This window comes from Prunus avium, chromosome 7, assembly GCF_965620075.1.
Source record: "Prunus avium chromosome 7, drPruAviu1.hap1.1, whole genome shotgun sequence".
NCBI classification, from domain to species: domain Eukaryota; kingdom Viridiplantae; phylum Streptophyta; class Magnoliopsida; order Rosales; family Rosaceae; genus Prunus; species Prunus avium.
Genome location: NC_142290.1, coordinates 2508451 through 2520337, shown reverse-complemented (window position 1 = coordinate 2520337; position 11887 = coordinate 2508451). Strand labels below are relative to the sequence as shown.

The 11887-nt window shown below is 35.7% G+C and overlaps 1 long non-coding RNA gene across 2 annotated transcripts; it reads left to right on the top strand.

The window, feature by feature from the left end:
• Nucleotides 1-393: 393 nt before the first annotated feature.
• LOC148292814 (uncharacterized) lies at nucleotides 394-2526 on the top strand. Of its 2 annotated transcripts, none has more exons than XR_015837115.1 (4): nucleotides 394-672; nucleotides 1270-1315; nucleotides 1821-1872; nucleotides 1992-2526. It is a non-coding gene; the product is annotated as an uncharacterized LOC148292814 (long non-coding RNA). The 2 variants fall into 2 exon arrangements; XR_015837116.1 differs by having other exon boundaries at nucleotides 1821-1884.
• The last annotated feature ends 9361 nt before the right edge of the window (nucleotides 2527-11887 follow it).

The window sequence follows — 11887 nt, the reverse complement described above, 5'->3', positions numbered from 1 at the left end:
ACTTCATGGTTACACTTTTTGTAAAACCATCACCTATTCTATGAAGCTTTGACGCTTTTTAAAAAGCATCAACTATATAGTAGGTTTTCATGACGTTTTACAAGAAACGTAAACTATATATCACTTTCATTGACATTTAATAAAGAACGTCAACTCTATATCACTTTTTCTTGACATTTTATAAAAAACGTCAATTAAAATCATTGTATACTTGACACACTCTAAAAAACACCCTTAGGAAAAAGAGAAAAAGAGAGAAAACAAAAGCTGACACTTTAAACAATCTAGTCTCAGACCAAAAATAAATAAATATAAAAAATAAAAAATGAAGATAGCATTAAGTTATAGCAGAGGAAACGCTATAAGAGAAAAAAGAAGCGATTGTGGGCGGGCGCTAAAAATAAAAGCGGGATCTGATTTTTCACAAGTGAAACCCCAATTTTTCAAAAGCCCTCTCTCTCTTTCTCATTCGCACTCTCGCTCTCTCACTTTCATTTTCATTATCGCTCTCTCTCTCTCTCTTCTCTCGTTCCTTCTCACTCTCACGATTTCTCTCTTCTCTTTCGCTCTTTCTTTCTCACTCTTGCTCTGCCTTTCTTTCTCTATCGCTATGGCTAGCTCGTGCTCTCTCAATGGCTCGCTCACCCCTCACTCAGTCTCTCTTCCTCCGTTGTAAGCCCTAATTATGTTTTTTGTAATATCTATTTTCGAATTATATAGAAATTGGGGAAGTTTTAAAAAAAAGAATTTCTAGGTCTTTTTCTGGGAATATGATTTGTTTTTTAGGTTTAATTTTTTAATTTTTATGGATTTGAAGTTGAAGAGTGTGGTAATGGTGATGCTTGTGATTCTTTTCTCGGTCATCCAGTTTTAGATGAAGCCATTTACACTTATCTAGCCTTTGCTCTATCTTTTACTTATATGAATTTGTATACATCCAGTTCTTTGCATAATTTCTACTGTTTGAGGATTCTTATACCCAATTGGAAGAGCACTTGAAATGTTTGGTCTGCTTTCATTCACTGATATGAATTCGATGTTTATAGGTGTTCAATTTTTTTATGTATCCAGGGTTCTATTGCTTGCAAAAGGGACTGCTGTTCAAATCATTTATAAAACTAATTTTTCATTTTGATGCATGTCTCTTCTTGATTCTCTGTGTTTTGGACAGAATTGGGGGTTAGATTCTTCTTTTCATGCTGGGTAGTATTGTTGTTGATATATTTTTCACGAATTTCAGTTTTGTTTTTTATTTTTTTAATTTCCAAGGTCTTGCTGGGAAGGCAACAAATCAATATTATGGAAATGATTTGAGGTAATCCCTAATGCATTACAGGAAACTTATTTATTTCTCACAATTTATTATGTTTTAGATTTGGTTCCATTTCCTCTTTTAATTTTAGTTCTCATTCTTTTTTTTTCTTTTTTCTTTTTTCAAAGTTTTCATTATTTGTTGGGTCCAACAAGTATATGGCTGAGAATTCAAATTGTTTAAGTTTGGTAAGTGATTTTGCATTTTGTCCTATAATAGGAATAGGGTCATGAGAGAGAATCGTAGACATAAGATGGTGTGGGCTACATATAATTTCCCTCACTCTCAAATTAAGTTGTAAAGCAACCGAAGCCTTGGGTATCACAGATGAAGATGCATTTTCATGTTTATTACGGTTGGTCTTGTTTGCTCTTTTTAGAAAATGCAAAAGTAGCTGTTTTGGGATTTTTTTCAATGAGCTGTTAATTTTCTTTCAGAAATAAGTTTTCCACTTTTGATTTTTTATTCTAATAATGCAAGAATTTTTTCACTTTTGTTTTTTTTGCAGATTTTAGATGATGCGAATGTTGTAGCTGACATTCATGCAGATGCTAATCTAGGTATCACTCAGGGTAATGCTTTAATATTTTATATGCCTCAAGACAGGAAAATCTTGAAGAGTGACTATATGAGATGGAGAAATTGAATAATCCCTTTCTCTTTTTTTTTTGGTAACAAGGGGGGCTAAAAGCCCAGCACAGCAACACCTAAGCAGCAACAAAACAATGCCTGGACACACCCATGGCATCAGCATACAAAATATCTTTCAGGAAGTCAGGAACTGTCTCATAGAGATGAATCCCAGGACCAAAATCAATGCTCCTAGCAGATAAAGCATCAGCAGCAAAATTCTGCTCACGATAGATATGGTTTATAGAACAACGCCAATCCTTCTTGATCTTTGACTTGCAACAAACTATGATGCTGAAGAGGGGATGAGTGGGACTAATCCCTTTCTTTTCACTTCAGCAGTATCTAATTGCTTCCAAATCACCAACAAGCTCAAGTGTAAAAACTCTGTTCAGTTTCAATGACGATTGTGTTGTTGAGGCTTGAGAGTTATATTGTTTCTAAGCAGATTAAATGATATTATGTGTTGGTTTTGGGATTTCTCAATAGGGTCGTTTCTTGTAACTTGGCATTCTCTTCTACTGAGAAACATTCATGCATTTGCATAAATGAATGCTTTAATGTAGAGGTTATTGTTGTTATAATTCTCTATGAATGCTTTAATGTAGAGGTTATTGTTGTTATAATACTCTCTGTGCCAATATTTAAATTAGCTTTTAATTTTCCAGTCCTTGCTGGTACCCAACTTTTGCATGAAGAAGAAAGCTCAGGGAATTGGACTTATGCTTTTTTTGCTAATTGTGTTGATAATTTTTCTCGCTGGTAAGAATTTTGAGTTTCCTCTCATTATAGAATTCCAAATAACTTTCTAAACAACACAAATTGGAGTTTCCTCTTAAGTTCTTCTCTACATTTGAATCAAAAGAAGTGGGCATTTATATTTGGTAATGAATATGTGCATGACATGAGACTATTGGTGTTGGACAAGGTTGATGTGTTCATTGGTTGTATCTCTTAATTCTTTAAATTTATGTCTTACCTATACTGGCAGATTGATGTGTACATGGAGGCTTAAACTACAAAGACAAGTGCTACAGAAAGTCAAGCTTCAAAGTTAGAAAATTTATTATTTATTCAAACATTTAAAGAACATATTGGGACAACATAAGATTTTTGGAGCACATCTTAAGTATATGATATATATTGTATGTATAATGTAGCATTGATTATGGAATTTCCTTCTGTGCTTGCGGGTGTTCAGAGAAGCCTTGAGGAATGAACTTCAATATTTTATCTGGGTGACACTTACACCAGCCCCCAACGCATGAGCATTTGCCGCAAACAATAGATGTTTCGCACCGATAACGAACAATTGGACCCCTTGCTAAAAAAATTAAAGTATCGAACTATTATTGGCGTTGTTTGTTGGTACAAAAGTATGTGATGAACGCATTGGATTCAAAGAATTGTTCATGTATGGCTTTTCTAAAAAAATTAACGTATCGAACTATAATGGTAAATAAATTGGCATAATAAGATTGCGATTTGATTCCTTATATAATTAGTGGCTTAAAATTATTGAAGCAATATAACTTAATTTCTAAGTTACCAGTGCTTTCCAAACCGACGATTATATACATGTAACTTATTTTTCACAAGTACATGCGTACATAAGTACAAATCCAATGCATTGTGTATTTATGAAAGGATTTTTTTAAGAGAGTAATTTGTTGAACAAAACTGTAACTAATTGGCATATTATGTTTCATGCCATAAATAACTTGGCAACCTTAACGAGTACGACCTGCAATTAAAGTATATATGACTCCAATATCGGCGTTGTTTGTTGGTACATACGTATGAATTTTAGTAAATCTATGATGAAACCACGGTAGATTGGAATTTTGATTTCTCAATATTATCTGACTGAAACTAAGGTCATAATCAAATCCCAAATATGTTATTGAATTAATGGACCTGGAGGGTACATTTTTTAAAATACAATAACGCTACATGGCCGAACTTGTTTACCAACTTTTTTGTATGCGAAAGAGATACTGGTTTTTTTTAAAACAGAGTTACGTGGCGATAAAATAAAATAAAAATGACAACCAAAGAGATACTGGTTTTTCTAAAATTTAGGTCTTTCGTGTAATTCGGTTGATCGAACACTAAACTAGTAAGAAATAATAATATTTAGCACGCACTAAATAAATTAGTAATATTTACTTGTTTTGAGATTTAGAACTACGTGCTTGAGACTAAAACATACAATAACTTCATATTATTTATTTACCTTTTTTGTAATCCACATATGTACAACTTTATCTGTTTTTCAAGTGATTAAAAGAGGTCAATTAGAACCACCACTTATATTTACTATATTTACTACAACAGTTTGAGAATAGAAGGCTATTTGTTATAAAGTTTAGAATTTCATGTTGGCGCCTAATTAGCGAAAATTGTTAGGTGTTACACTATTTCAATTACTTTTTTTTGTTGTGTTGGGTAATTTAGAATCACTTCACTTTTTGCTCGGGTACCACACTTTTATCGTCACAGTATTATGACAAGAAATTCAAACCAAGCAAACTATAAGTAAGAAGGCGAAGTTATTTATTATTCATTCAAACATTTGAAGAACATATTGGGAGAACATAAGATTTTTGGAGCACATCTTAAGTATATGATATATATTGTATGTATAACGTAGCATTGATTATGGCATTTCCTTCTGTGCTTGCGGGTGTGCAGAGAAGTCTTGAGGAATGAACTTCAATGTTTTATCTGGGTGACACTTACACCAGCCCCCGACGCATGAGCATTTGCCGCATACAATAGATGTTTCGCACCGATAACGAACAATTGGACCCCTTGCTTCGACTCCAAATTGCACACCTACCACAATTAAGATTTCAATAATTCATAATAAAACTGGTTTTTCTCTTCATTTTGAACATACTGCTTTATGCATAAGTTGACGTTACAAAAATATATACTTAAACTCGAGTTTATGGCTGAAAATATCGACAATTGTTAGGTCAAAGTATATAATTTTAACGATGTATCAACGACATATCCACATTTTAAAAAAAAGTGAAGTCAACCACGTCGGAGGGAAAAAAAATTCCTATATGCAGTTGTATTGTTCAAAGAAGTCAGCCCTTGGGGTTAGTCTAGGTTGTTAGGTTTAACGTTAGGATTATAGTATGTCAAGAATAAATTTCTCTTTCATTGTAACAAAAGTAAAATTTGAGAGAAGTATTTTACCATCATATGAAACAAGAAAGAGCACAATGAGGAAAGCTGACTTGAATGAACCCTTCTCCATATATATTCAATTTGTTGAAAGCTAGGAAGGATTATATGTTTCTACGTGCTATAAAACTTGAATTCGGAGTCACTAGTTTTTCAAAAGAATACAATATATATAGGCGAATTTGAAAAATATTTTCTATGATTGCACATTTCGGTGAGGTTGGATTCAACGAATTGCTCATGCATGGATTTTGTAAACAAATCAATTTATCGAACTATAATGGTAAATGAGTTAGTATAATAAGATTGCGATTTGATGCCTAGTATAATCAGGTGCATATTCAAGCTATATAGCTTCATTACTTAGTTATTAGTGCTCTCCAAACCTACGATTATAAGTAACTTCTTTTCTGTAAATGCATGTGTAGAAAAGGATAAATTATATAAATTGTGTATCCATGAAAGGAATACTTTTTTTAAGAGATGAATTTGTTGGACCAGAATAATTCATAATAAAACTGGTTTTTCTCTTCATTGTGAACATACTGCGAAACCATGTCCCGAGTTACTTGGTACTCTATCGTTTTTGAGTCCCGAGTTACTTCTAAACCATGTCCACTGAGAGGAAAGTTAGTGTGGGCATAGGAATGACCTTTATTAGGATGCACGCACTTTTAGGAGCTGGGAGTTAGGGTTTTTAATATAATACTATAGTATTGAGCAGATTTATTAATGAATTACTATAATGATTATTCAGGCACCCGGGCATTAGGTGACTCGCAGGAGGTACCCTCGAAAGGTCCAGCTAGCTCAGATCACTAGTGAGTGGACTTTTTGTTTTCATAAATGAATTTATGCAATTTAATCTCATTATTTGATCTTGAATGAGTTTGTTCATTGATCAGAGTTTTATTAGCTTGATTTATCGCTTTTCTATGTTTTATTTTGTATGCTGCCGAGTTGAGAGTGCCTAGAGATTATGGCATACTAGAGTTTTAGATAATTAACAGATCAAATGGCAGCAGAGTTCAGAGATAAATAAGAATCATTTTATTTCTCATTAAATTTCTGAAATTATATTTTCTTAGAAACCACCAGAGGTACCCAAGAATAATAAGGTTGCCTCCGGTTTTACCGGTTGCCTTCGGTTTTACCAGTTGCCCCATGGGATTCGGGGACGCCCGAACCGTGAGGTGCGAGATTGCGAATCAGGTGGACCCAGTGTCTCATGAATCCTGCGACACTGCGGTTCGGCTGACCTTGAGTCACCGAGACCTGCGAGAATGTGTCACTCCGATGGCACAAGGATGGAATTGACGTTTTATAAGGAAATGACAGAATAATAGATGGGTACACCTAGGTGGTAGATTAAAGTTGATTTCAATGCTTTCAAGATTTAATGTTTGATTAAGTGTATGAATGATTCTATAGATATAAATATGAATGCATTGATTTCAGTACGAGTATATATATATAAGAAATGATTTAGTCCATAACTAATTTTACAGTGGGGTTAGTATGTTCCTATACTATTTTCTGAAACTTTGTTTTTGGTCCACTCACCTTTTCAATGTTTTGCTCCCCCAGGCTGTAGTCGTGCGTCAGCGCGCCACCACCGGGCCGAGACCACCTTCTGCCACATCCTTTGCCAATGTAGGGTTTCGTATAATTAAATTATACTTGTAATCTTCTGATTAGATGCTCTGATATTGCCCTAGAATGCTTGTATAACTATTAGAATGTAAATTTTTGCATGCTGGCAGTTGGTGTATATTTTTATGCTTGTTGACAGGTGTAAATTTGGGTTTGGTCCAATTTCAGGGGAGACTCTGCTGAATTTTTGGCAGAAGTCAAACCCCAGTTTTGGTTGAAATTTGACTAGAAGGGCAATAAGGTCAATTGTGTCCAGCACCTGCCAAGTATCGGACACGCACAGGGTCCGGCTCAGATTTCAAAGTGGAATTTGGGTCGGGTCCTCTCATAACCAATATGGAAATTTATCGCTTATCGAGCCTCGGGTCTTTTCAGACCATTATAATAATTGGAAATGCTTAAGTGGGCATAGAAATGGTCTTAAACTAAGTGCACGCACTTTTAGAAGCCGGGGGTCAGGGTTTTGGATTAAATGATTATATTGAGCTATTTTATTAATTAAATATTTGTAATGGTTTAAATAGGTACTCGGGCTCCATTGGACCCGCAAGAGGAACCCTCGAAGGGTCAGGCTAGCTCGGAAGCCCAGTGAGTGGACTTTTGTTTTTATAAATGTTTTTATACAATTAAGTTTTGTTATTTGATCTTGAATAAGTTATTATTGACTATGGCTTTCCAAGCATGTTTAATTAGATTTAAATATTTTATTTATACACTGCTATGTGGAAACGCAAAGGGCTTGAAAAGTAGGAAATGAGGTGATTACCGAATTGAATGGTTTGATGAGAAATAAAATTATAGTTTTCATGAATGGCAGCAGGATTTAAGGATAATTGCGAAATAGTTTTATAATCTTTAATCTTTTTCAGAAATATATTTATTTTAAAAACCACCATAGGTACCCAAGGTTGCCTTTAGAATAAATGTTGCCTTCGGATTAAATGTAGCCTTCAGAATAAATGTTGCCTACGGAATAAATAGTTGCCTTAAGATAAGTCAACGCACTTGACATTTGCCCCACGAGTCCTAGGGGTACCTGGACCGTGCGGAGCGAGGAATGCGAACCGAAGCAATTGACCAAAGTCAAATAGTTCGACCGGGTCAATTAAGTAAAATTATAATTATAATTTAATAGTTAAATTATAATTAAAAGATTAATTATGAAATTAATATTGACATATAAAAGTATTGGATTGGGCTTTTAAATATGATTTAAAGGGAAAGGGACAAAATAGCCCAAAAGGCTATTGGGCCCAAGGGATAAGTGGCATAAAATGACATGACCCATGGACCAAATGGAGCCCCAAATACCCACCCATTGCCTTTTTGTGTTGTCCTATATAAGCTAAGTGTTGGAGAAAACCTAGATAGGGCTTTTGTTTCATCATCTTTGTATCTCATCTTCCATAAACCAAAAATTGGTCCAATCAAGAAGTACACTAGCATCCATACTTCTTGATTGCCTTCTCTTCATCTCTAGGATCATTTGGTGTGGTGAGGTAGAGGACTCTAATCTTGAAGCCTTAAGGTGAAAGAGTCAAAATCAAGAGAAAGAAAAGGTCATTTCAACAAAGGTGTTCATTCTATAGAAATCAAGAAAAGGTAATCAAGGGTAAAGATCTATTCCCTTTTTCCCTTTTCTTTTTGTGTTCAAAGAGACTAGGCTAAGATACTTGGGTTAAAATGAAAAAGGTTTAGCTCAACTAGTATAAACAAAATGAATCCGTCATTTAGAATGTTTTTGTTGTATAGGTTGTGGCTAAAGTATTAGATGCATGTTTCCTTCTTCAAGTGGTATCAAGAGCCAAGGTCTAGTCTCTTTGAGCCTTTTATTTTGGTTATTGATTTTAATATGGGCTTGTTTTCAAAATTACGTGATATATGTGTTATATTTTCTTTTTCATGTCACTTGTTCATAGGATATGGGATATAGGATGAATGAGTAGGAGTATTAAAGAAAAGGGAAATTTGCATAAATACCACCTGAACTTTTAGGCATGTGCGCCATTACCACCTGAACTTTTAATTTTTATTTTTAACCACCTGAACTTTGTTAAGTGTTGTAATCCACCACCTAAGTCTAACTCCGTTAAAGTTTCCGTTAAATATAAGAGCATTTTCGACAATCAATAGAACTAAAAAATAAAAAATAGAATTTAAAACAAAATAAATAAATAAATAAAAGTTAACCTAATTATACCACGCCTTCCCCTACCCTTAGCCCTACCATTTTCCAAAGCCACTTCTCCCCAAATCCCCCACCCTCTGCATACACCCCTAGCTTCTCTTTGTCTTTGTCTTTGGCCGTCTCTTGGAGTGGGTTGTTGAAATTGAAGGGGCGTGCCTTAAATGAAATGGATCATAACTTCATATATTTACTGGGGAGGCACCAAATTGTGACAGCAACAACCTCATGCTAATCCAAACAAAGTTGCAAGTATGCATAAGGAAGATTTGCAATTCCTATTTTATAGAATATAGGTATAAAATGACTTATATGTATATAAAGGGTGTTTTGGAGGGGAGTGGTGTTGGAAAATGGGAGGATGGGGTGGGGGTGAGTGGCGTTGGAAAAGGGAAGGGTGGGGGAAGTGGCGTAGGTTAACTCTCTTTTTTACTTTATTTTTTATTTTTTATTTTTTAGTTCTATTGAATTGTCGAAAATGCCCTCATATTTAACGGAAACTTTAACGGAGTTAGACTTAGGTGGTGGTTTACAACACTTAACAAAGTTCAGGTGGTTAAAAATAAAAATTAAAAGTTCAGGTGGTAATGGTGCACATGCCTAAAAGTTCAAGAGATGACACAACTGGGAGTGGCTGCAAGGATGGGCCTTTTTGGGTCTTGTGTGTGTCCATGTGTGAAATGTTTACATAGCTGCGTTAGTCTTGAAATTCTAAGTATGGATATGATTTTTGCATGAATTTAGGATTTTTGTGTGATTTATAAAGAGTCATAAAGTTTTGAAGAAGGTTCTTGAAATGTTCTTGGTGTTCATGATATGTTCATAGGAGTTCTTGTCAAGCATGATTTTTTATCTTATTTAATACTTGACATCTGTATGTTGAATGTTAGTAAAAAATATTTTATGACATCCTTTGACATTTTCATCCGGTATATAGTTTTTGTCCCCTAAAGTTTTAAAAAGAAACCAATGAAAATGAAGATGCTTTTTGGGTAAAAAAGATGGTACCACCTTGTGGTCTCAAAATCACACCATCTTTTTTTAAATATTAACACACACACTCTCTCTCCTACATGGTCGGTGTAATAACCTAGAAAAAAAAAAAAAGGGTAGAAAACAGCCCCCCTTTATTATTTTCTTCTCCAGCCGCCACCTCCAAACCCCCATAACCATCGCCATCGATGCTGGCCAGACCTAGACCGGACCGGCTTGACTTGCCACACCCTCCCCGCCTCAACCATACATCACCCGCCGGAAAACGAGCTCGAAATCGCCGGTTTTGACAAAAAATTCTCGGTCGTCGTTCTCCCTCCTCCGGCCACCAAATTTGATGAATAAGGTATGGATTTCCACCTATTTTTCATGTTCTAGCTGATGGTTGGGTAGGAATTGATCAATTTGTTCCGTAGGCAACTCGATTTTCGAGTTGAATTTTGGCTATTTTCAATTCGAGATTCCGGCCACTTCCGGTCATTTTTCGGAGTAGGTCCAAAAACAAAAGTGGTTCCAAATGGTGTTTTACACCTAGGGTAGGAATCTTGATTGGCGGTTTGGAGTTTTTCCAGCTGCCGGAAATTACTCACGGCAACCACGTGCTGCTGGCACGTGCGGCGGTGCATGGGCCAGGATTTGGACCGGCTTTAGGTTCCAAAATGATCCCCTGGTCCTCACGTGCGCGTAAGTACTTTCAGACTTCAATTCGGACAACGTTTGAACCTCGAACGGATCTCGCCTATTGTGCGATTTCCGGGTTCAATATGTTTGAACCATTGGATCGTAGTCAATTTCATTTATGTTGATCTAGATAATTCCAGGATCGTATAAGATTCGATGGATTGTGAATCGGAGTCCCGGATACGTCGAAAATGCCAACCCTAGGGCTAGGGTTACCGTAACCGACCGATCGTGCGATCGTGAGCAATCTGACTGTCCGATCGAGACCAAACTCTCGGGACATATGCCCTAGGCATGTTAGAACCACTAGGAACTCTCGGATCGGAATTTTGAGGTTGTGGACCCCATGGGGTCCCGGGTTGACTTTTTGGGACTTTATCGCTTTTTGAGTCCCGAAGCACTTTTAGACCGTTCTAAACCTTGGAAAAACTAATGTGGGCATAGGAATAACCTTAAAAGTAATGCACGTACTTCTAGGAGCCGGGGGTCAAGGTTTTTAATTAAATATTCATATTGAGCAATTTTATTAATAAAATATTCATGATGGTTTAATTAGGCACACGGGCTCAGCCAGACCCGCAAGAGGGACCTTCAAAAGGTCCAGCTAGCTCGGACCAGCTGTGAGTGGACTTTTAGTTTTCTAAATGATTTTATGCAATTAAATTTCATTATTTGATCTTGAATAAGTAGTTAATGACTTGTGTTTTTCCTAGCATGATTTGTTGATTTTAAATATATTTATTTATGTGCTGCCAAGTGGGAAAATACTAAATGAATATAGAAAGCAAGGATTGGAATATTTATCAGATTAAGTGGCAGCAAGGTTTAAAGATAATTTAGGAATCATTTTAAAATTAATCTTTCAGGAATATAAATATCTATTTCAAACCACCCTAGGTAACAATATGTTGCCTTCAAAAAAATTGGTTGCCTTCGGAATAATAATGTTGCCTTCGGGAATATATTTACCGTGATTATCATTGTTGCCTTCGGATATGTCAGCATGCTTGACTAGTCTTAAGGATATCCGGACCGTATGAGCGAGGAATGCAGATTAAGCCGACTAGACGTCCCCTGAATCCTGCGAGGATTGCGGCTCAGGTGACTTTGTGTTTCCCGAGGCCTACGAAGACATGTCGCTACGGTGGCACGAGGAATTGACGGAAAATTAAGGAATTGACGGAAATGTAATGGGTACACCTAGGTGGAAGAGAATCTTTATTTCTTTTTAATAA